General features: G+C 36.5%; 1 long non-coding RNA gene across 5 annotated transcripts in view; it reads left to right on the top strand.

The window, feature by feature from the left end:
- LOC143661539 (uncharacterized) overlaps positions 1–24,376 on the top strand; it is a 416,410-nt gene that overhangs the window by 85,881 nt on the left and 306,153 nt on the right. For 4 of the 5 annotated variants that reach the window (XR_013164667.1, XR_013164665.1, XR_013164666.1 and 1 more), the window contains 2 exons: positions 14,064–14,121; positions 16,261–16,395. This is a non-coding gene — a long non-coding RNA (uncharacterized LOC143661539). Of the gene's footprint in view, positions 1–14,063; positions 14,122–16,260; positions 16,396–19,208; positions 19,318–24,376 lie in introns of all 5 variants that reach the window. The other variant, XR_013164669.1, reaches the window with a different exon arrangement.

Here is a 24,376-nt window from a genome sequence, read left to right as displayed (position 1 = left end):
AAGGATGTTGAATCTTGTCAAATGCCTTCTCTGCATCAATTGAGATGATCATGTGATTTTTCTGCTTTGATTTGTTGATATGGTGTATTACATTAATTGATTTTCTTATGTTGAACCATCCTTGCATACTTGGGATGAATCCTACTTGGTCATGATGTATAATTCTTTTAATGTGTTGTTGGATACGATTTGCTAGAATTTTATTGAGGATTTTTGCATGTATATTCATTAGAGAGATTGGTCTGTAGTTTTCTTTTTTTGTAATATCTTTGCCTGGTTTTGGTATGAGGGTGATGTTGGCTTCATAGAATGAATTAGGTAGTTTTCCCTCCACTTCGATTTTTTTGAAGAGTTTGAGGAGAGTTGGTACTAATTCTTTCTGGAATGTTTGGTAGAATTCGCATGTGAAGCCATCTGGTCCTGCACTGTTCTTTTTAGGAAGCTTTTGAATGACTAATTCAATTTCTTTACTTGTGATTGGTTTGTTGAGGCCATCTGTTTCTTTTTTTTTTAGAGAGAGGAAGGAAGGGAAGGAAAGACAGAGAGAAGGAAGGAAGGATGGAAGGAAGGGAAACATTTTCTTGTTTTATTATATTTTGTTTGTTCGTTTGTTTTTTTTTTTTTTTTTTACATGGGCTGGGGCCGGGAATCGAACCGAGGTCCTCCGGCATGGCAGGCAAGCACTCTTGCCCGCTGAGCCACCACGGCCCGCCCCATCTGTTTCTTCTTGAGTCAAAGTTGGTTGTTCATGTCTTTCCAGGAAACCGTCCATTTCATCTAAATTGTTGTATTTATTAGCATAAAGTTGTTCATAGTATCCTGTTATTACCTCCTTTATTTCTGTGAGGTCAGTAGTTATGTCTCCTCTTCCATTTCTGATCTTATTTATTTGCATCCTCTCTCTTCTTCTTTTTGTCAATCTTGATAAGGGCCCATCAATCTTGTTGATTTTCTCATAGAACCAACTTCTGGTCTTATTGATTTTCTCTATTGTTTTCATGTTTTCAATTTCATTTATTTCTGCTCTGATCTTTGTTATTTCTTTCCTTTTGCTTACTTTGGGATTAGTTTGCTGTTCTTTCTCCAGTTCTTCCAAGTGGACAGTTAATTCCTGCATTTTTGCCTTTTCTTCTTTTCTGATATAGGCATTTCAGGCAATAAATTTCCATCTTAGCACTGCCTTTGCTGCATCCCATAAGTTTTGATATGTTGTGTTTTCATTTTCATTCGCCTCGAGGTATTTACTAATTTCTCTTGCAATTTCTTCTTTGACCCACTTGTTGTTTAAGAGTGTGTTGTTGCGCCTCCACGTATTTGTGAATTTTCTGGCACTCCGCCTATTATTGATTTCCAACTTCATTCCTTTATGGTCCGAGAAAGTGTTGTGTATGATTTCAATCTTTTTAAATTTGTTAAGACTTGCTTTGTGACCCAGCATATGGTCTATCTTTGAGAATGATCCATGAGCACTTGAGAAAAAGATGTGTCCTGCTGTTGTGGGATGTAATGTCCTATAAATGTCTGTTAAGTCTAGCTCATTTATAGTAATATTCAGATTCTCTATTTGTTTATTGATCCTCTGTCTAAATGTTCTGTCCATTGATGAGAGTGGGGAATTGAAGTCTCCAACTATTATGGTATTTGTGTCTATTTCCCTTTTCAGTGTTTGCAGTGTATTCCTCATGTATTTTGGGGCATTCTGGTTCGGTGCGTAAATATTTATGATTGTTCTGTCTTCTTGTTTAATTGTTCCTTTTATTAGTATATAGTGTCCTTCTTTGTCTCTTTTAACTGTTTTACATTTGAAATCTAACTTGTTGGATATTAGTATAGCCACTCCTGCTCTTTTCTGGTTGTTATTTGCATGAAATATCTTTTCCCAAACTTTCACTTTCAACCTATGTTTATCTTTCGGTCTAAGATGTGTTTCCTGTAGACAGCATATAGAAGGATCCTGTTTTTTAATCCATTCTGCCAGTCTATGTCTTTTGATTGGGGAATTCAGTCCATTAACATTTAGTGTTATTACAGTTTGGATAATATTTTCCTCTACCATTTTGCCTTTTGTATTATATATATCATATCTGACTTTCCTTCTTTCTACACTCTTCTCCATACCTCTCTCTTCTGTCTTTTCGGTTCTGACTCTAGTGCTCCCTTTAGCATTTCTTGCAGAGCTGGTCTCTTGGTCACAAATTCTCTCAGTGACTTTTTGTCTGAGAATGTTTTAATTTCTCCCTCATTTTTGAAGGACAATTTTGCTGGATATAGGAGTCTTGGTTGGCAGTTTTTCTCTTTTAGTAATTTAAATATATCATCCCACTGTCTTCTAGCCTCCATGGTTTCTGCTGAGAAATCTACACATAGTCTTATTGGGTTTCCCTTGTATGTGATGGATTGTTTTTCTCTTGCTGCTTTCAAGATCCTCTCTTTCTCTTTGACCTCTGACATTCTAACTAGTAAGTGTCTTGGAGAACGCCTATTTGGGTCTAATCTCTTTGGGGTGCACTGCACTTCTTGGATCTGTAATTTTAGGTCTTTCATAAGAGTTGGGAAATTTTCAGTGATAATTTCTTCCATTAGTTTTTCTCCTCCTTTTCCCTTCTCTCCTCCTTCTGGGACACCCACAACATGTATATTTGTGCGCTTCATATTGTCCTTGAGTTCCCTGATACCCTGTTCAAATCTTTCCATTCTTTTCCCGATAGTTTCTGTTTGTTTTTGGAATTCAGATGTTTCATCCTCCAAATCACTAATTCTATCTTCTGTCTCTTTGAATCTATCATTGTAGGTATTCATTGTTTTTTCCATCTTTTCTACTTTGTCCTTCACTTCCATAAGTTCTGTGATTTATTTTTTCAGTTTTTCTATTTCTTCTTTATGTTCACCCCATGTCTTCTTCATGTCCTCCCTCAATTTATCAATTTCGTTTTTGAAGAGGTTTTCCATTTCTGTTCGTATATTCAGCATTAGTTGTCTCAGCTCCTGTATCTCATTTGAACCATTGGTTTGTTCCTTTGACTGGGCCATATTTTCAATTTTTTGAGCGTGATTCATTATCTTCTGCTGGCGTCTGCGCATTTAGTTAGATTTCCCTGGGTGTTGGATCCAAAAGTTTGGAAGATTTTTCTGTGAAATCTCTAGGTTCTGTTTTTCTTATCCTGCCCAGTAGGTGGCGCTCGTGGCACACGTTTGTCTGCGGGTCCCACCAGTAAAAGGTGCTGTGGGTCCTTTAACTTTGGAAAACTCTCGCTGTCTGGGAGGTTCGCTAGCCAAAGCGGCTTGGAAAAGTGCCAGCCGGCCCGGGGTCCGAACGCCGGGAGGGTCGCTGGCCGCCACAGCCCGGGAAAGCGCCCGTGCGAATTTCCTAGTCAGCCTGGGGCACCAAGCGTGGCGGGAGGGCGTCAGCCACAGCGGCCCGCCCGGGAGAGTCCACGTTCCCGGGGAGTCACGGGTTTGGAAGGGACCCCCCCCCCGTCACCGTTCTCCGCGGCCTGGGGATTTCCGATCCAATTCTCTCAGTTGGTCCAGGGGGCCGTGCGTCGTGTGGGCACCAGCTGCCATGGTTTGAGGGAACTGCCTGTCCAATTCTCCCAGCCGGCCCGGGAAGGGGGAACGGAGTGACTCCGGCCGCTTGCTGCCCCGCCCAGTGAAGCCCGTGCCCTTGGCGATCTAACCAGAGCGAGTTCTCTCAGCCAGCCAGTCGTTCCAGGATGGTGTACACTGTCTTTTTTATCTCTGTCGTGGCTTTGGGAGCTGTTCTGTATCGTTTCTACTCCCCTAGTAGCTGTCTTGGAGGAGAAACTAAGATCCGCGCGTCTTACTAAGCCGCCATCTTCTCCGGAAGCCCAAGTTCTATTCTGCTGGAGCCGCTGCCGCCGCCGCTGCCGCAGACAGCGCCACAGCCGGTGCCCCAAGAGGGAGACCAGCAAATATATTTACAAACTGTTAAATTGTAGCAGGCAGGCCTTCCCCTCTTTCTAGTTCAGCTGTGCTGTCTGTGAAAAATCCTGAAAATATTTTTTTTAAATAATTACATATTAGAGAGACTAAGTTACACTAATTTACACTGAAATTCTCTCTATAGAGTTTACCAAAACATAGATCTATCAGTAGTGAATGAAGACTGTGAAATATATAATCCCTACTGATAGCCGCGTTTGCAAATTATTATGGAATAGACATCCCCACCTCCACAAATGAAGCTCATAAACATATGACATAATGTCTGTGAAATTGCTCATGCCAATGCTTGCTAGTTTATAGGTGTTCAGTCAATGATAACATTTCTTTCAGGAAATTAATCTCCATGCATGGCCTTTGGCATCTGATGAAGTTCAATTCACATCCTAGCTTTGTTCCTTAAAGCCACTATGAATTAAAACAAGATATTAGAGCTCTTTAAAAATACTTCCTTTGTTAAATGAACATGATGCTGCCTCTCCTGAGGATCAAATTAAATAACACAGATGAAGCCCTTAGCAGAGGGCTTGGTATAGGGCAACGCTTAATAAATACTGAGTATTGTTATGACTAGAGTCTCATAGTTTACAGTGGAGTTACAGTGTTACAGTGGTGAAAAGCACGTGATAATGTCTGATGAAATGCATCGAGCCAAAGAAAACCAATAGGTACTGCGTGTGAAAAGGTTTTAGGGTATGGTGTTTATAGCGCAGAAACAAGTGAACGAAAGCTGTGAGCCTCGTTTTCAAATGTTCTTCAGTAGAAATTCACTCATCACTAAGGAGAACTCATTTTAAGTCTGCAACCCAGAATCAAGTCTGCGAGGTGTTGGCTCTAACGAGATCTTATAGTCATTACTGAGACATCAAAACACTCTGAACTGGAAAAACCCTCTAGATATATGAGTGAATGGGGTAAAAACTCTTTTGGATTTTTTTTTTTCATTTTGATTTTCATTCAGTTCCTTTTCATCCAGTCCTGATATCTTGAACTGATGCATTATATTATATATAGATAATAAAATATAATATATTGTATATATATATATAATCATGATCTGGAGAGAGAGACCCCTCAATGTGCCCACTTCAGGTACCAGGGCTGTCTGTCTTGTTGGTGCTGGTGTTTTTGAGGTCATTTTTGTGGCCATTGGCAAATCTCTCATTAATCTGTAGATTTATTCTCTGCAGTTTGTGTGTGTGCTGGTTTAAGAGCACTACATGAGTCCCATATTACCAGTACATTTTACATTCCTTAAATCAGGGATGAGCTGAAACGCAACATGGGGGAAGGCATTTACATGGGGAGTGAGAAATTTCTGATTTCTCATTTTATCTCTGAATCTAGCTAGTTATATCACCATAAGAAGTATCTATTATATGTGGGCTCCTTGAATATATATTTAATCATTTAATTCTCATAATTATTCTTCAAGGGAAATGTTGTAATCCTGTTTTGACAGACAAAGAAATTGAGGCTCAGATCAACTAGGTTACATGCCTTAAATCGCACAGGCTGTCAGTGGCAAAGATACTGTTTGTTTCAGTGACTGCCTGAGACTAAACCACTGAGTCTTTCCTTGACACTGTTTCTCATTTCCGCTTCTAGTTCCTTTTAAGTTAAATGAAAGCGAATAGACTAAATGAAGTCTAAAGTTCCTTTTTGACTATAAACTGTATGATTCATATCCATAGAATTTAGTTATATAAAATTGTTTAGAAGGTGTAAAAGGGACTTTGTGAAACAATGGGGGAATAAAATGGAAAGTCTAGAATATTTAAGATTTACCACAACCTCCTGAAGCAATTTTTTTTCAGAGCAAATGATAGTATTTTATTTTGGTTAATTGGGCATTGCAACAACATTAAAATATAACTTAGATATTTCCCTTTTCTTTTTAATATGTTATATAAAGCATTTTTTATTAGCTAAAGGAGGCCATTAAAATAATTCTACTTTGTTAGGGTTCTACAAAAAATCCACATTTAATATATTGCCATAATCAGTGATCTTGTAGCAGTTAAAGGAGATACAGAAGGTGGGGAAAATTAGAAAAAAAATCAGGACAAATATAATGAAAAGAAGAGGAAAATGGCTATTTTAGGATTTAAGCCAGAGAACACTAGTTTCTAAGATTGATTAGATTTCCCTACACGGTCTGGGAAAAATGAGCCTAAAATTGAAGCAATTACAGAATACAGAACAAAATTATTTTTTAAAAGTGCTTTTTATGTTAGGAAAGGTCCTGAAAGGGCACCATTAAACTGTAAAATACTTGGGTGCCTGACGTAATCCCATGTGAAACAGAGTTTAAATTGAGATAATAAAAAATGAAAAATGGTGTTATCTTACTAAAAGTACCCTGTGCAGTAAGGGAACATTTTGTAAAAGAAATAGAAGATACCTATAATCATAAGATACATTAGAATATTTCATTTCTTTATTCTGTCATATACTAACAAAATAGTTGCTTTAAATAGTGCCATTTACTTTAAAGTTTCAAAGAAAAAAAATAATGCCTTGTCATTCCTTTCTTTCCTCCAAGTTGTCCATTGAAGTCAAATGTCTACTTATGATTATGTGTAAATTTTCACATGATAGTGTAGTATGTGTTGTCCTGTATTTCTTTGTCAAATTGCTTCAGCAACCCTGTCTCTACAAAGGTAAAGTGGAGAACAGAATTGAACAGAGGTGGTAAATTGCATTTTTTCACCATCCTTCCCTGGATCCAAGCACTATGCCTTTGCAGCTCTTTCTCTAAAAGGAATGGAGTTTGTTTCCCTGCCCCTGACTCTAAGATCAGCTCTGTGATGTGCTTTGGCCAATCGAATGATGCAGAAATGACACTGTGCCACTTCAGAGCCAAGATCTCCAGCATCCTTGCGGGTGTCAGGTGTGTGCTGTCACTTTTCACTGGCTATGAGAACAACAGGCTCAGGCTAGGCTGTCGGTCACAGGCGGAAGAGGAGAGGGACTGGGAGGAGCTGTCCTAGCCAAGTCTGGCCTACATCAGCTGACCCAAGATTAGTGAGGATAAATGACTGCAATTTTAAGGCACTCACTTTGGAGTGGGTTTATTTTGCAGTAGAATTTGGCAACAGATAGATTATACAGTAGATACATATGAAACCTGAGACATGATTGCACACAAATATATACTCACTCAGTAACTACGTTGTTTCATACCAGCAGGAATTTTATTTCAGACCACAGAGCTCTCTTCAACTCAATTGCCTAATGTGCATTGGGAGGATCAACCTGAAGGAAATGAAGTCAGGTTAGGTCCAATTTTTCTCTAAATAGCAGGAGTGATCATTACAGAATAATAAACTTGTAAATCTGTTATGCATTCTCAAATATTCTGTAATTCTGCTTCTTGACACTATCACAATTGTAATACACATTTTTTTTTAAATTTTGCTTTGCCTGGAAGGATAAATAATACTAAAAAGCACAACTGCTTTCAATTCTTACATCACACAACGAAGAACTATTATTATCTCCATTTAACAAGATGAAAAAAGTGAGGTACATTGATGCTAAGTAAATAGCCCAACATCACACAGCTAGGAGGTAGAATAAGTGAAGTTCAAACCTAAGCATCCTGTCTCCAGAACACTCACTCAAAACCATTACGATTTGTAGCTCCTTGGTCTGGGAATTCATTATTCTGCCCCTAACACCTTGCACACCCCCTGACATGTAGTAGTCACAGATCAGTATTGAAAGAAGGTTAATTGAAGAAGCTTGGGCTAAGGTGGGACATACACAATGAAAGGAGAAAAGCTAATATCATCTTGAAGACAATTCTTTATTTGATTAACATTTACTGAGTATAATCACAAAGCAGGCAGTGTGGTATGTGTTGATGCTTCACAAGCTGGCAAGAAAGACAGACAGGGTCCCTGCTGTCCTGGAACGTGCAGTCTAGTAATGGAGATAAACAATATGCAAACAAGGAGTGATAATTACAAAATGTGACTATGCTAACAGGGGAAACAAACTAAGGTAATGATAGTGAATGATGAATGTGAGGGAGAAACATTTTATTTTCTTAGATAGAGGGGTCAGGGAAGACCTCCAATTAAGACGAATCATTTAATCTGAGACCTGACAACTGAATAGGAGTGAAGGAGGAGAATGTTTCAGGAAGGAAGTAGAAGGGCCCTTAAGCAGGAAAGAGCTACTTGGATATTTTCTCTAGAACATTGCGAAAACCTTTGAACTGCACTATCTACATTTACTGTTTACTTCCAAATATTGTGTCTAGATGGTAGCCCCAAATTGTTCTCTGTTCTCCTAGGGAAGATAAAAACTACTGCTTATGGCCTGCAAATCTGACTTGTGCCTTTTTCCCTAAGTCATCTTGTTCTCTTTTGCTTCTGTCCTAGCCATGGACCCTTTCATCCTCGTCTTTGTTATACCTTTTCCTGTCTTCAGTCTGCACATTTATATGCATAAAGAATTCTGCTTGGGCCCTGTTTTTGGATAATTTGTGTTCATGCTTCGTATTTCAGCCAAAGAATCAATATTTCAAAAATTCTCATTTTCTTTCCTAATTGCACTAAATCTCTTTGAAGACATTCAAAGCACTGTTCATTACTCCTTTGTAACACTTGCCAAATTTAACATTTTAGAATTGTGTGTGTGTGTGTGTGATTGTTGGATGAGTATACATTAAATGGAGTTATACTTGTGTCTTGTGATTACCATTATAACACCAGAGCTTTGAATAATCCATGGCATACAAGATGTTTAGGACACACTTAATTAGTATATTGAATAAAAATTATTGAAAAAATTAGTCAAGGGATTTACATGGACCTTGTATATTTTATGATTAATAGTCTGATTGCTTTGAGAGGAAAGTAATAGAAAAGAGCAAAAGTGAAGAAGACAGTGAAGTCAAGATGTGGTTGTAGTTCAGGTGAGAGATGTGGTTGACATTGAAATGGTACTGGTGCAGAATTTAAAAAGTTGCTGTATTTGCAATGATTTTGGAGAAAGATTGGCATGGTTTACTGATATTGGTTGAAGAGGATGAAGGAAAGAAACCAATTAAGGATAATTCCTAGGGTTCTAGATGCCTGATATTTATTAAAATGAGGAAAGTTTATATAGGAGAAGTAGGTCTGTCATTAGGAAAGGGTTTGATTCTGGCCATGCTAAATTTAAGAAGTCTTTGAAATATTTAATGGACAATCTCAAAGAGTCAGTTGGGCTGGTTTATCTGGATCCCAAGGAGAGAGTTCTGAAGTATATCTAAAAATTAAGGCTTCATCTATGTATAGATTTCATTTAAATTCATGGGAATAGGCAAAATCCTGTAAGAAGAGAGTATATAGTGAGAGGTTTAAGACTAATTCCTGAAGAATATATTTAGAAATAAGAAAGAAGAGTTTTAAAAAGAAGGAGAATAGGAAGTCTTTTCAATAAGTGATCTAGATATGTGCATTGGGAAAAAAATAAAAGGAAACGATTGCTGCTTCTCACCATTCAAAAATATTAATTCAAGCTGGATTATAGACCAAGAGAGCAAAGCAAAAGTTCTATCAACATAGAAGAAAATATAAGAGTGTACCTTCACAACTTTGGAGTAGGCATATATTTTTTAGTCAGGGCAGAAAACATGTGAAATTGAGAAAAAAAAAAAAAAAAGCCAGGCATAATAGATCACCTATTTCCATGATTTCTTTTATATGAATTTCAAGGACAGGAAAAGCAGATTTAGAATAATAGAAATGAGTCGACTGGCTGCTTCTGGAGGTAGAGTGATTGACTAGAAAGGAATGCTGGAGAATTTCTGGAATGGTAGAAATAATTCTTTATCTTTGTGTCCGAGTTACATGGAAGTAAGCTTTTGTTAAAGCTTATTGAACTGTACTCTTAAGATCACTTTATGTAAATTGTACTTCAATTTAACAAAAAACAAAGAGGGCCTGATAGTCTCACGTGCATCTGAGAGGCTGAGGAAGATAAAGATAGTGAAGTACTTACTGAACTTGGCAATTTTCAGGTACTTGGCGACCTAGACAAGGGCAGATTCCCTGAAGGATGCTGATTACACTAGAATACAATGTGTTATAGTGTGAGTAGGAGAAGAAGAACTTGAGTCATTTTGTGTAGACAAATGAAACATGTAGATAATTAAACATTCCAGATGTTTAATTATCAAAGGCTAAAAGAAAAATGGGAAACTCTTTGGAGTTGAATGTGAAATGAAGAGAATGTGCACATTTCAAGATGATAGAACACAGAACATGTTGGAACTGATCAAATATAGAACATAAATTTATCATGCAGCACTGAGAAGGAATATGCGAAGGGGCCAGGTCCTTGAGCAGGCTGTAGTATGCTGAGTTTCAAAGCATGAAAGGAGGCAAAGCTGAAAAAAATGAAAGGAAAAATATTTGAATTAAAATTATAGTTGGATATTTTAATAATGCTCTCTAATTACTAGAATTTTTAGACATTTTGTTAGTAAAGCTATAGAAGACTTTAAAAGCATTTCAAAGAAATTGATCTAATTTGTATTGTAGAATTATACATCCAGCAGTATCAGAATACACAGTTTCAAAACACATATGGAATATTCATAAAGATAGACCATAATGCTGGGACATAAAGCAAGTTCGAAGAAACATCGAATGATTAAAATTATGCAGAATATGGTCTCATACCACAATAGTATTAAATTAAAAATCAGTGACAGAAAGAAATGTCTACATATTTGGAAATTAAACAACGCATTTCTAAATAATTTATGGCCCAAAGAAGAAATTATAAGCAAAATTAGAGAACATTTGAACTGATTAAAAATGGGAAGCACAGGCTCTACTCTATTCTGTATAAGGTAGGATATGCCTCCTACAGCCTACCTTTTTACCCTGATTACAACAAAAAACTAGAAAAGATCCTCAGCAAATTTTGATTGTTCAGTTTTCTGATTATATACAATATTCTACCACTTCCTAGCAACCCCATTACTACTACTTTGGTCCAAGTTACCATAATTTTTGCTTATATTATTGTAGTTGATTTCTCTGTTTTCTTTTTCTGTTTTTGTACTCTCCCAGCTTCCTCTCCATCCAGTTCCCCACTCCAGAGTCTAGTCACACAGTATTATGAAAGGACCTTGTAACTTTGAGTCTGATTATATTACTGTTCTTTTCAGAAACATCTGGTGATTTCTCTTCATACCCTCACAGTTAAAATTAAGAAGGTCCGAAGGGACCCATTCACCATTATTTATCCTATTTTGTCTTTTCTCATAATTTTCTTCTTGACTCCACTCCCATCACAATAGCCTCCTTGTTTCTTTAATCTGTCCAATATTTTATTATGCAAATATCAGATTTATAGAAATATTGAAAAGTTCATATATCCACCAGTGAGATACTTCCATTAGTATTTCTACAAATTCCACAAACTTAATTCATCCCTGTATTTATTTATCAACCCATCTTTTTTTTTTTTTTTTTTTTTGCATGGGCAGGTACTGGGAATCGAACCCGGGTCTCCAACATGGCAGGCAAGAACATTGGCTGCTGAGCAACTGTGCCCTGCCCTATCAGCCCATCTGTTTAGAAAATATATTTCAAAACAATTTGCATACATCAGTTCTCTTCACATATAAACTCTTCAACATGAATATCACTAACTGATGATCAATATTTGATTAACGTTCTTTTGAAGATATTATCTTTTGTTGTAAAATTTGCTTATAAAGAAATGGAAGAATATTATAACTATATGTTTTGATGAGTTTTGGCAATACTGTATAACTATAGAACTGAAGCCCCAATCAAGACATAAACTATTACCATTATCCACAAGAAATTCTCTAATGCCTTTTCCTGTTCAATCTTTACCACTTCTCTCCCAGGCAATCATTGTTCTGACCCCTTCTCCATAGATCAGTTTTCTTGATCTAGAACTTCAAATGAGTGGAATAATTTTTTATTCCACTCTTTTACCCCACATAAACTTTTAGAGTTTAATTCATGTTTTTGCATGTATCAATAAATTGGTCTTTTTTTATCATCTGGTACGTAATTGTATGAATAAACCGTGTATTTTTTATACATTCACCAAATTCGTGGTACTATGTGTTGTCTCTAGCTTTGAGCTATTATGAGTAAAGTTGCTTTGAACATATTTGCACGGCTCCTTTTGCAGGCATATGCTTTTCTTTTGGTAAATATATGACAGAATTGATGGGGTCCTTGAAAGGCATATATATATATATACAGTTTTGTAAGGAAATGTTTGACCCTTGCCAAAATGATCGTAACACATACATTCCCACAATGTACATGGATTCCAGATTTTGCATTCTTTCCAACATTTGATTCTTTTTTACATTTGCTGTGTCCTCTGTCAGGAACCTTCTTCCCTCGGATGACTTCCTCATTCACCTACTTCAGTCTTTTCTCAGTAGTCATTTTTCTTAGCATAGCCTTCCTTCTCCATCATATTTAAAACTGTACCTACGTCCCCCCACCCCCCACCATCCACGACAGAAGGGACTTTCTATGTCCCTTTCTGTTTTAATTTCCCACAGAATTTATGTACTTGTCAGTTTATTTCCTGAACCCACAAGTGGATTCATGATAGTGGGGACTTCTGCCATTGGTTCACTCTGGTACTCCTTGTCTGTAGAAAAGTGCCTGATTGATAGTAAGCACTCAATATATGTCTGGTTCAATAAACAATTCTCTGGATATATGTGAGGAGTGGATAGAGGTGCAGCAAGAATTCTTCATGCTTGTCAAAGTGCACTTTCACTTGGAGTCAGACCGTCATCTAGGGACAGATTTTAAATACTTCATAATTGTTCACCTGAGTCACCAATTAGATGCTGGGATTCTTCTTTTGCTGAAACCTAAAACGTGACCACAGATGTGACAGCAGTTCATCATGGTTGGTAGTATATGCCTCAATGCCTTCCAAAGAAGGAATATTTTGCCTGAAGCCAACAACTAAAACTTATAAGAGAAGGAGTACATATTATTTCAAACTAATTTTAACATTTCTTAGAATGTTTGGAAGACTTTCATGATAAGGAAAAAAAATCAATGAAATGTCTGCAGCCCTTATTTCATTGTATATTGTGTATCATTCATACAGAGGAAGCACATATGGCAGTTTAATTGTATATTGTTTCTTGAAATTGTTTTAACTTCCAATTATCCTCCCAGAATCCTTTGCCTTGTTGATGGGATTCTCATTTGAATATATTGAGAAAAGTTTCAGAATTGGTACAGCTGTTCACTGAAACACTATTAAACTTTTACTTCTAAATTTTTCCTCTCTGATGGTTTTACTTTCTGTTGGATAGATTACATCTCTGAATTTTATTCATCCAAATAAGGGCACAGATTCTCCAGGTAGCCTTAATAGAGATATATAAGATACAGTGTGTTGGATTTAAAAGTGGTTTATATTACTGAACACAGAATGTCCTCTACCTATGAAGAGATCAGATACTGAAAGGCATTTTACAGTATATTTATTTCTACGTCCACAGAGTGTCCAGGGGGAGTTAAAGTTTCCTATCCATGGACACACTCCTGCGAATTAGCAAATGTGTTGTTTAAGTTATAAAGATAAGCATATTCCTTTCTTTCTTAAGGATGTACTAGAGCTAATTTTTAAAAAAAATTTTAATGTAACATTTTTATTTGTCTATTCTGTTCTATTTTGTCCGAAAGACCCAATACTTTAAGAGAAAATTATAATTTATTGAGGAAAGAAATAGGGTTTTTTAAAAGAAGTTATATACAGGAAAGTATAGTGGTATTAGTGTCGTTGGATAGATTTTCCAAATTTTCTCCCCTCCTCTCTTTTCTTTTTAGGATATTTAGGTCAAGTAATGAAGACTCATTTCATAGTTTGTCCCATAAAGTAGACAAGATAGTTACTTTGTCTATGACATCAAGACTAGCTCTTTTGTGGAAGGAAGCCATGACTTCAGAGAATTAAACAGAAAATCCAGTTTACAGCCTCAGGGAATTGTGGGAAGATGGAGAGAGAAAGGAAGCAGGAGATAAAGAGACACATGTGTATTGCTTCTCTCTTTTTTTACTTTTTCATTTTAGGTCTACGCCTTGTAGAAGCTTGTACCCTGGAGTGTCTTGTACTATGGATAAGAATCAGGTAAGATTTCAAGCACCATTTCCTCCTCAAGGAGAAAGTTAGACCCATGATTTAAATGCTTGCTAACAGAAGGAGCCCCACTGTGAATGCATGTGCATGTGCACACCTACAAATATGTTATGAAGTTCATTAACACAGGGCTGGTGAGTTCATTTATAGAGTAGTTTCTTGATTACTGCAAGGCTAGTGAGCTCATTTCCAGTTTACATGAACAAATTCTATTTCCTCAAAGAGACATGATTATCACATACCCTGCAGTTAAGATTACATTTTAGGAGATTAAGTAAAATCTTGATATTAAACTGCTGAGTGACTTGCAGAGTCTTTTGCCCTTTTCTGTTTGAATGAAAGAATGTATAAAAAACTGTAATCGCACTAAAAACAAATGGAGCATGATTAGCTTTAACTTTAAATACAATATTTCTTCAGCAGTAATCTTTGTTTTTCCTGCCTCTGGGATGACCAAATAGTTTATATTGTAATTCTCTGCTATAATTGTTTTTATTGCGATTCTGTGCTATAGCATTCATAGCAGTAGTAGGGATTAAAATATATTGTTATTGGCTTTTGTTCCCTGCCAGCACTTGAGAATGGGGGTTGAAAGCAGGCTAACATTTTTACTTTTGGGGCCTGGGGATATGAGAGGGCAAAAAAGGCAAGCAAATGAATTCTTAGCAGAGGTGTAGCTGATCTTCAGTGTTCTCTCAGGTCAATTTCCATGATAGGGCAAATGGTTGTCCAGTTTAGCATAACACACAGGATAGCCTGTTAAACATGAATTTCTATAAACAGCAAATATGTCAGTGTAAGTATGCACTCTGGATCCCAATCTTGGGTTTATTGCACAGAACAAAATGCGTGTAATCACCTCTTTATTTAGAAATATTTGGAATATACTTACAATAAGGAATTCTCTATCTAAAATTCAAAGTTATCCGGGTTCTGTATTTTATCTGGTGATGCTAACTGGGTGCCGGTTGACCAGATGACTATTGTCCTGACCTGCAAATCCCAACCAGCCATAGTACCCACGGGTATCCCCGTTAGTATCTGTCCTCAGAGTGGACACCTGCTGCCAGCCCATGCTACACTGCAGTCAGAGCAAAGATGATTTGAGTTATGATGAAGGGCCCCTAGGACATGAGGTCAGCTAACTGCACAGGCTTGCTCTGGTCATTTCAGTAATTCACAAGAATGCAATTCTGCGTTTTCATATTTTGAACACTACTTATCATATGGCATTTTTTGCTCTGTTCTCTGATTTCTTTTCTTTCTCATAGACAGGGACAAATAAAGACCTGAGGATTTGAATTAAGAAAGTTTGCATGACAAATTAGGTCTTTTAAAAAATAGCACTGTAATCTATAATTTCTCTTAATTTTTTATAGAGTAGATCCACATTTGAAGTTTATACTTTTGATTATAAGAAATAGGGTGGGAGAAACATATCAGATGTGTGGGGGTCTTTTGCCTTCTTTATTTGGTGATTTCAGAAATGACCCCTGTAAAGCTGCTCTTGAGTAATCAGAGGTCCAGCTACTTGAAAACAAAGGTGGTGGTGCTGTATGTGTTTACCCTGTGGAGGAGGTTGTGAGGTTCACCTCTCTCAGCTGACCTCAGCTTGTATATAGCAAGGACCAAGAAATAAATGGCTCTTAATGGGGAACTTGCTAGAGGGGCCCAGTAACAGGGATGAGATGACACTAGATTGAAGGCCACAGAGTACCCACCTGAGCAGCGCCAATGAGTTTTAAGAGGAACTCAGAGGACATGATAGTACCTAATGAGGGAAGATGCTGTTGAGGTCCTAGATGGCAAAGCTAGAATATTGCTGAGCCAATGGAAAATATTTGAAGCTATGGTAGCACCAGGTCATCTCCTGGAAATCCTAGCAAACAGAGTCGCACCAGGTATGCAGAATACTACCCAGTGACCGAAAGACCCCCTTTACCTCTTGCCCAAATTCTATAAGTTATACCCTTCCTATTTCATATCCAATTACCAGCATAAGGGAAGAAGCAGAGGAGGGGGGAGATTATCTGAGGAACTGAACATTTTCCTGTAGACCAAAATCCTATCTCTGTGTCCCATTTCTTGGATTTATTCCACAGGTTAAAAAGTGTATAATTATCTCTTTAGTTTTGTCTTCATTGTGGCTGTGAGATTCTCGAAGGCACACATCGTGTCTCACTTTACTTGGTAAAGTGCCTGGCGAGAGAAGTCATACATTCTAAGGAGATTGAATTGCTTGCAAAAAAACATGGAGACCAAAAGGTAAATGTACTAAAGGCATATATGACAAAATCAATCTCTCTCTTTCTCTATCTACCTCCACCCCTTTATCCCTTTGTGTATCTATGATCTCTTTCTCTTATCCAGGACTGTTATAGTTTCCTAGGCTGCTCAAAGGAAATGCCATGAAATAGATCAGATTAAACCATGGAAATTTATTCACTCTTGGTTTGAGACTAGGAAAATGTCCAAATCAAAGCATCATCAAGGCAATGCTTTTTCCCTGAAGACCTGCTGCACAGTCGCTGGGTCCTCTGTCATATAGCAAGGCACATGGTGGCATCTGAGAGTCTCTCCCTTCTCTTCTGGGTTTCACCAGTTTGAGCTTCTTGCTTCTGTTGCTCTCTCTCTCTGCCTGAATTCCATTCTCTTATAAAGGACTCCAGTAGCAACATAAAGACCCATCCTGAGTGAGGTGGGACACACCTTCCCTGAAGGAACCTCATCATAAAGCCCTGCTTATAATGGGTTTACACCCACAAGAATAGATTAGCTTTACAGACCACACCACCCACTGTGTCTCAGTTTACTTGGTAAGTAAACTTACTTACTTAAGTAAGTAACTTACTAGCGAGAGATTTCATGCATTTTAAAGAGGTTGAATTGCACAGAAAACATGGAAACATTAATGTGCTAAAGGCACACATGCCAAAATTCAACCTCTCTTCCTTCTACCATCTCTCTCTTATCCCTTTCACTATCACCCTCTCTCTAATTGCAGTAATATTCATAAAAATATTAGAAATTACAAGTAGGCAGAAATCAGTGAAGAATAAAATTCACCTGCAATTCTCACCTGTAATCCCACCTTTTGAAATTGTTTACTATTAATTTTTGCTGTTCTCTGCCCCTCTCTTACTATAGATTTGCAGGAGACATAGTGTTTATACTCTAAATTTTCAGTTAGTAAGACATCCTGAACACGTCTCCTTGATAATAAATCTAAAATCTAAATTTACATTCATTCTAATGGCTGGGCTTACAAACGCTTCAGGGAAAAAGTATTTGTATTAAACATGCAAGTTTAAATTAGCCATTTAAGTACATTTTTTTCTTTCTTTTATTTTAAACTGTGAAAGAATGACAAGCCACGTGCATGCATAATAGGTTACGTGGTATTTACTTATTACTTTATTTCTTTTTTGAGGGCATACCTCCTTTTGTTAATAACTGGCCATTGTCATGTTTTCCTCCCATATGAAAGCTATATTTATGTGTAAATATTTTATCCAAACGCTCATTTGTATTAAGTTGGAAATAAAGTCTACACTTTTGCATCTTCTTATTCACTCATGTATTCATTTAGCAAACATTTACAGGGGCCTCTGATTTGCTTGGCACTGGGCAAATTAAGCACTGGCCTTATATTCTAGTGGGAAGAGTTACGGAAGAACACAAGTAAACAAAAGATAAATATGTGATTTTCATTTCTTAGGAGAGTTAGGAAAAAGTGCACAGGAAATGGAGTGGTTTACCCTCTGGATGGCCAGAGAAGTCCTCTCCATGAACGGAGATTTAACCCAAGACATAGAGTATGCAAAGTGTAGGAGGAAAAGCAATAATAAAAGAGAGAACGACTATGCAGAGGTCCCAAGGCTGGATATAGTTTCCTATTTTTTGAGGAACTGAAAAAACATTGTAGTCCCTAGAGCACAATGACAGGGAAACAGCCATGCGGGATGAAGTAGGGGAGGCAGGGCTTTAACATTAAGGACTTTAAATCTTGGGGGTTATGTTGTGCAGCTTTCAAATTTGTAGTCATCTGTGTAGCATACTTGTAATTTGCCTGAGGAATATTGGAAATTGCTTCTTGTTTATTTAGAAACAGATAGCCATGCCATTTTTCACTGTGAAATTATTCTAATTAATTATTTAAGATCTGAAGCCAACTGGGGTAATTCAAGGTATGCCTTTGATAGAAGCAATAATTTAACGAGCTATGTGTTCTAACCACACCATTGGCATTTTTTTTTTACCTGTATATGGTAGATGCATACATCTTATCTGTGCTTTTTTTGTTTTTATTTTTTTTGGTTTAGCTTCTTCTTTATTTTTAACCATGAGCCTTATCAACACACATCCAGGCTTAGTTCTGATGAATCTGTTTCATTTGTGGCAGGGTGTGGTTTCTCACAAGTTAGGCATGAGCTGGGTTTGACTGGGCCTTGCCACTGGGTAAGGGTTCTTGCCTAAAGGGTCTTATCAAGGAATGTGATCTTAGGAAAGCAATTCCTTCTGTGTCAGGAAGCTATATTTTGTGAAGTATCTAGAAAATTAGAAACCAATTTGAAAATCCCAGCCTGTGAATGCTCACACATGTACTGAGGAGTCATTTGTCCAGGAGTACTTTCCCTGAACTGGATGATAACCTTCTGCTTTCCTTTATTATTGCTATTGCGGCTTAAACTAGTGAGTTATATAATGACATACCTGCAGATTTCTGTGTCTATTTAAAACAAACAAACAAACAAACAAACAAACACAAAACTAAGGATTGAAGCCCGGTGACAACCCTTCTCAGACTTTACGATGGATTCTATTGAAGTCATTTCTACGTCGTCATACACTGCGTTCCATGGTTCTCCCATATTAGCTCGATTCCTCATGTCAACTTTGAAAGATAAGAATTTATATTTTCATTTTACATGTGAGGAAGCCAGGGTTCAGAGAGCTGTATTGCTTTCTCAAAGTCACAGAACCAAGTCACAGCCCAAATTCAAACGATGTCTGTTTTCAACGCCAACCCAATAGTCGCCTTTCCAGTACACCATACTACTTTCTCTTCCTTCTCTAAGGAAGTTCCTGTGCATCATGCCTCACACTCAGGGATGCTACTGACCCAACCGGCATCATGAAGCAAATTCAAAGAACACCGCACATCCTCTGGCCAGCTTGATGTCAAAGGTGCGTGGTTTAGCAAACAGAGCATGTGCTGGATTTCAGTTCCACGTGCTCTCTCAACAAGGGACTTATGAGCTGTGAACAACTTACATGACCGTATGTGAGAGCCCTTGAGCATGAAGGAAGGTACATTTCCTTGACAAGTAATCTAAATTAAAACAAGCCTACTTAATATTTGAAGTTGAATTGCAGTAACACAAGAATCAGTACTTATTTTCCAGTGACTTTGATTATTTTGCATATTAACTCTTATCCTCAGATATAGTTCAGAGAGCAGATATCTGTTATATTAAAAAAAAAAAATCCATACAATGTTATTAACTGGTATATGGTGTTTGGTACCTGCTTTATATATTTATATCAAATATTCATTTTTTAAATTTTATAATACCTTTTATTAATTAAAAATGTTATCTGTGGAAAATTATGGACATTGAACAGTAACATAAGTCTTACCCATCAATTATCAGAGAAATGAAAACATTAGCCTCATTTATCTATTAATAAAAAAATTTAAATTTTCCAGCCTTATAGATTTGAAGATATGGGGGCCAGACTACATTTAATTGAGGGAAAAAAATGCTCTTTAGTACATAAGATATTAATGATAAAAGATAATGTATCTATGATGATATGTTTTATAACTAAAAAAAAAATTTAAAAACCAAAGCCAAAAATTGGTCAACTATTTGTCACTAGAGCAAATAAATTACTTAAAATTATTATGATTATCTTTGACATGAGGCTCCTGAAAATACTTAAAATCAAATCATAGTTTCTAATCTCACTTAAGTTTGTTATAGTAATTTCTACAATTTATTCACCCACACTCTAGATTGCTTTGCAGTTATTTTTCACTGTTTCACATATATTCCTTTGCATAGAAAAATTTATTGTGAAGTTCAAGTGTCACTTCCCTATTGTTTCCCTCATGGACATTACAGTTTTGCTAATGAATGTATGATGAAACTGCTGTTTAAAATATAAGTAAACATTCCAGCCTCCATTCCATCTCCTACTCTGCTTTATAATTTTAGTTGTAATTTGTATTCTAATCGAAGTCTCTTTTTAAACCAAGCTAAGCTATGAACTACATGTTATCTGCAATTCTTCAAGAGCAATTACTGCTTATGTTCATCTTTTTCAAGTCATATGACAATATTCAGTTATTCCAGAGATACATGAATGTGGTATGAAAATGAAAGCACAAGCGGCCCATTCTATTGTCATTTGAAAATAGTTGCTAAGTTAAATAAATAGATAATAAATTGATGTGGATTATTTAGATATTCACTTGCTTCAAAAGAGAAAATGGGTCATATGACATTTTGGAAACCCATCTTCAATATTTAATGGATTGAATATTATCGAATAATAATAATTTTTCTCTCTTTAATACTTCCTAAACCATTGTAGGTTAATTTGATTTTTCAGATTGCCCTATGAAAAGCTAGGAATGCATCCAAAAGCATATAATAATTTTTGTTTTTATTTTTTTGCATGGGAAGGCACTGGGTATCAAACTTGGGTCTCCAGCATGGTAGGCGAGAACTCTCCCTGCTGAGCCACTGTGACCTGCCCCATAGAATAATTTAATATGTGAAAAAGGAGATATTTTATATCAGAAGAGAATTGTTGAATTACTCAATAAGTAACTGCATCTATTTGGAAAAAAAATAAAATCAGACATTTACCTTACAATTTTACCCTATATGTTTTTCAATTGTATTGAAGATTTAATATTGAATCTGTAGTGAAAGAAATATAGATACCTATCTGATAACACTTGCCTTTCTAAGTATTAAACAAAGAAATTACAAAGAAGTTGAAATTGCAAAGAAAAAGTGGGATCAATGTGACTACATTAAACACATTTTAATATATGTGTATCAAGATCAGCAAAACAATAAGTGAATACCCAGTTGGAGATGTGTTTGTAACATACGTTACTGGATCAGTTGGGTTTCTGAAGGGGAACAGATGGCATACACAGATGCAACTGAGGAAATTTTAATAAAATAAAATTTTGAATGTGTAGACAGAGTTAAGAAGAACTCTGGAGTGACAAACTCTTCTTTGGAAGCCATTCCTTATGAAGTAAAAACAGGGCTAGTGGTTACCAGAAAATGGTGAGAGTAGTAGCTGTAGGAAAGATCTATCTACAGATGATGGCCTATGTTAAAGAAACTCAATCACTGGTAATTGGTGGGCCAGCAAGAATGAAAACAAGCATATAAATATCCAGACTTCTCTCTCTTTCACCCTTTAATTTCCTGCTGGTGCCTCTCATTACACAAAACCAACCAGAAATTAGAAGACAAGGTAATTCACCCTCTGTAGCTCCTAAGATCAGCATCCTGGGACACAGATCCAGATAGAAAATTGGATTTGTAGGGAAATGGAAAACATATCAGCATAGTCCACCATTTATATGTTTTTGACGTCCACTATTGTCCTTTTACCAGGTCAAAAGCTTTGTCTGAATTCAGAGCACACACAAGTCCCATCAGCTGTTTTTAAATCACAACATAATGGCAACTTTGTCATACTCTCATTAAAACCCAAACCATCAACCATAATTGGTGCTGTCAATATCATGTAGTGGAGGGAGAAAACAAAATTGATCCAAAACATAGCTGACAGAGGCCCACTTCAGTGGATAGTCATTAATAATTATATCTCCCTTCTTCCACATCTCACTCCAACTTCTGCTCAGTCCCTTCCAGGACCTTGGCTGGTGGGATGACCCAAATAGTTATTTCCATAATCTGAGTACTTTGTAGTCCTTGGAAAGCTTTTCATCCACCAGGAGACTAGCTAAAGGACTATTAAGAAGTGCTTCAGTGAAGTTCTTTTGTTTCAGATATAGACTCTATTCTAACTGGGTAATCCAATCACCCTGTCCAGTATCCCAGCATCTATCTAGCAACATCAGAAGGAAACAGTCTCAAATGTATCAAATTATTATTGTATTCCTTGGTAGAATCACTCTTTCTTGGGCATTAGAACCTCCAAACCTCCTGAGTCTATGGTTGCAGGGATAGAAAATAAAAATTCCGTATTAGAATGGTGGGTGTAACATGAGAAGGGCCATTCCCACCTCTATCCTTTGTTCCTGGACACAGTCATCTTAACATTGGGGAAGGTAGCACCAAATGTGGGCTGCTGGTTTAAGACATATAGTGTACCTTGAAGGAGAGCACTCCAATCTCACAATGTTTTGACCCCACTGGTGCCATTCCATTTTGCTGTTCTGTCATTAGAGCTTCTTCTCAGAGATGCAATATTCCCTGACGCTTCTGAATTCTTTGAAAAAGAGTCTGTTGACATACGTTCATTACAATGCCTTTTTTATCAGAATCAATGTTGTGTGTTATATCATAGTGATGAGTAAGCTATTTTGAAAGTCCACAGTGTGATATGTAGTACTATTTCTGTATCAGCTTATTATTTGTTGAACCAAGGTTGACTTCATATTTTGAAAAAATTTGCTAATATGCCTTCAGATAAACATAGCTTAATCCAGTTTTTATGACTATTATTGTTTTCAATTTTTTCAGTGGGATAGTCTCTTTAAAGTTTGTCTTATCTGCTTAGACAAGTTAAAAACAGTCTTAGAGGGATGGTTTAAGAAGAAAATAATTTTGATATAGTTAACCAGGTAATTCTTCTTAACAAGTCATACTAGTGAAGGAAAAGCCACATAGTTTTAGCACATTTTACTTTAAGTTAATTTTAATTGCTACCTAGATTTTCTTCTGCTATTCTCACAGGTACTCCATAATTCACCAATTCTCAAATTTATTTCTATGAGGAGAAACATAGTTAGAGCTATGCTACTACCACAAATATCTATATAAATTGATTTTCACCTATGCTGTAGTTAGAATTTATGATTCCATTAAAAATGTAACACCATTTTATATAAGTCCACAAGACCTAGAGGTGACAGAAAAAGAATAAAGAACACACACACAAAGTTCCTCTACCCAGTTTCTTCTGGTGTTGTATTTTCAAAAAGTTCTGATATGTTAGCCAATTTCAATCAAAATGTTCTGTTCATGAATTAGTATTTTTTCTGTCTGTTTCCATGGTTCAGTATTGACCTTGAAAATTTAAGTAAGAACACTTTAATATGTTTAAGCTATGTAATCATTAAATTGAATAGAAAATGGCATTGAACTCTAAAATTCTACCTTCAAGGTGTAAATCTTCATTTTTCATTACTTTTTCATGGAATGAGAACCAAAAAATCCCTGCAATGTACACAGATAAACACACACACACACACACACACACACACACACACACACACACACACATATATATACACAAATATACATTTATATACATATGTATACATATATATATCATTGTATTTGAACATAAATAATTATAATTTTTGTTTTCTTCTCACTCATTAATCATTTCTAAGGTTCAAATTAAGAATTGATTTCCTTCACTGACTATTCTTTTTTCTGTTTTGGATGCATGGTCTGGGAATAGAACCCGGGTCTCCTGCATGGAAGGCGAGCATTCTACCACTGAACCACCCGTGCACCCCTTCATTGGCTATTATGTTGTTGAGTGCATGAGAGTTTATGCATCTAAGGAAAATATTTAATTGAAAAGGAAAATACACTATAAAAGTATTCAACAAGATAACTCTATTGAATATTCTGAAGTCTATATATCTCTGTTTAAACCTTCATAGTGTACCATGTTTTATGGATTCTAAGGCATTTTTTAAAAAAGTCATCTGAAATCGGTTTGCATTTCACAACCTTTCATTGCCTGTTTGTCAGTTTAATGGGGGGATTTTCCAACAAATATGCAGGACACAGAACTTGAGAACAACAGCTGGACATATATATATTTGGAAGCAAAAGCATGTAAACAAGACTCTCTCCTCCTGTATGACTGAGCTCTGCAAACCTGAGGCAGGTTTCTTGTTCAAGAGACTTGAGAGAACAACAGATTTTAATTCTACAAAGAGTCACAACTACTAAGGAAATAATGGAATCAGATATTAGAAACAGTCACGAAGGCAGAAAAGCAGAAT

This window comes from Tamandua tetradactyla, chromosome 17, assembly GCF_023851605.1.
Source record: "Tamandua tetradactyla isolate mTamTet1 chromosome 17, mTamTet1.pri, whole genome shotgun sequence".
In the NCBI taxonomy this organism is placed as follows: Eukaryota; Metazoa; Chordata; class Mammalia; order Pilosa; family Myrmecophagidae; genus Tamandua; species Tamandua tetradactyla.
Note: the sequence above shows the minus strand (reverse complement) of the source record. Positions and strands in the feature narration are given on the sequence as shown.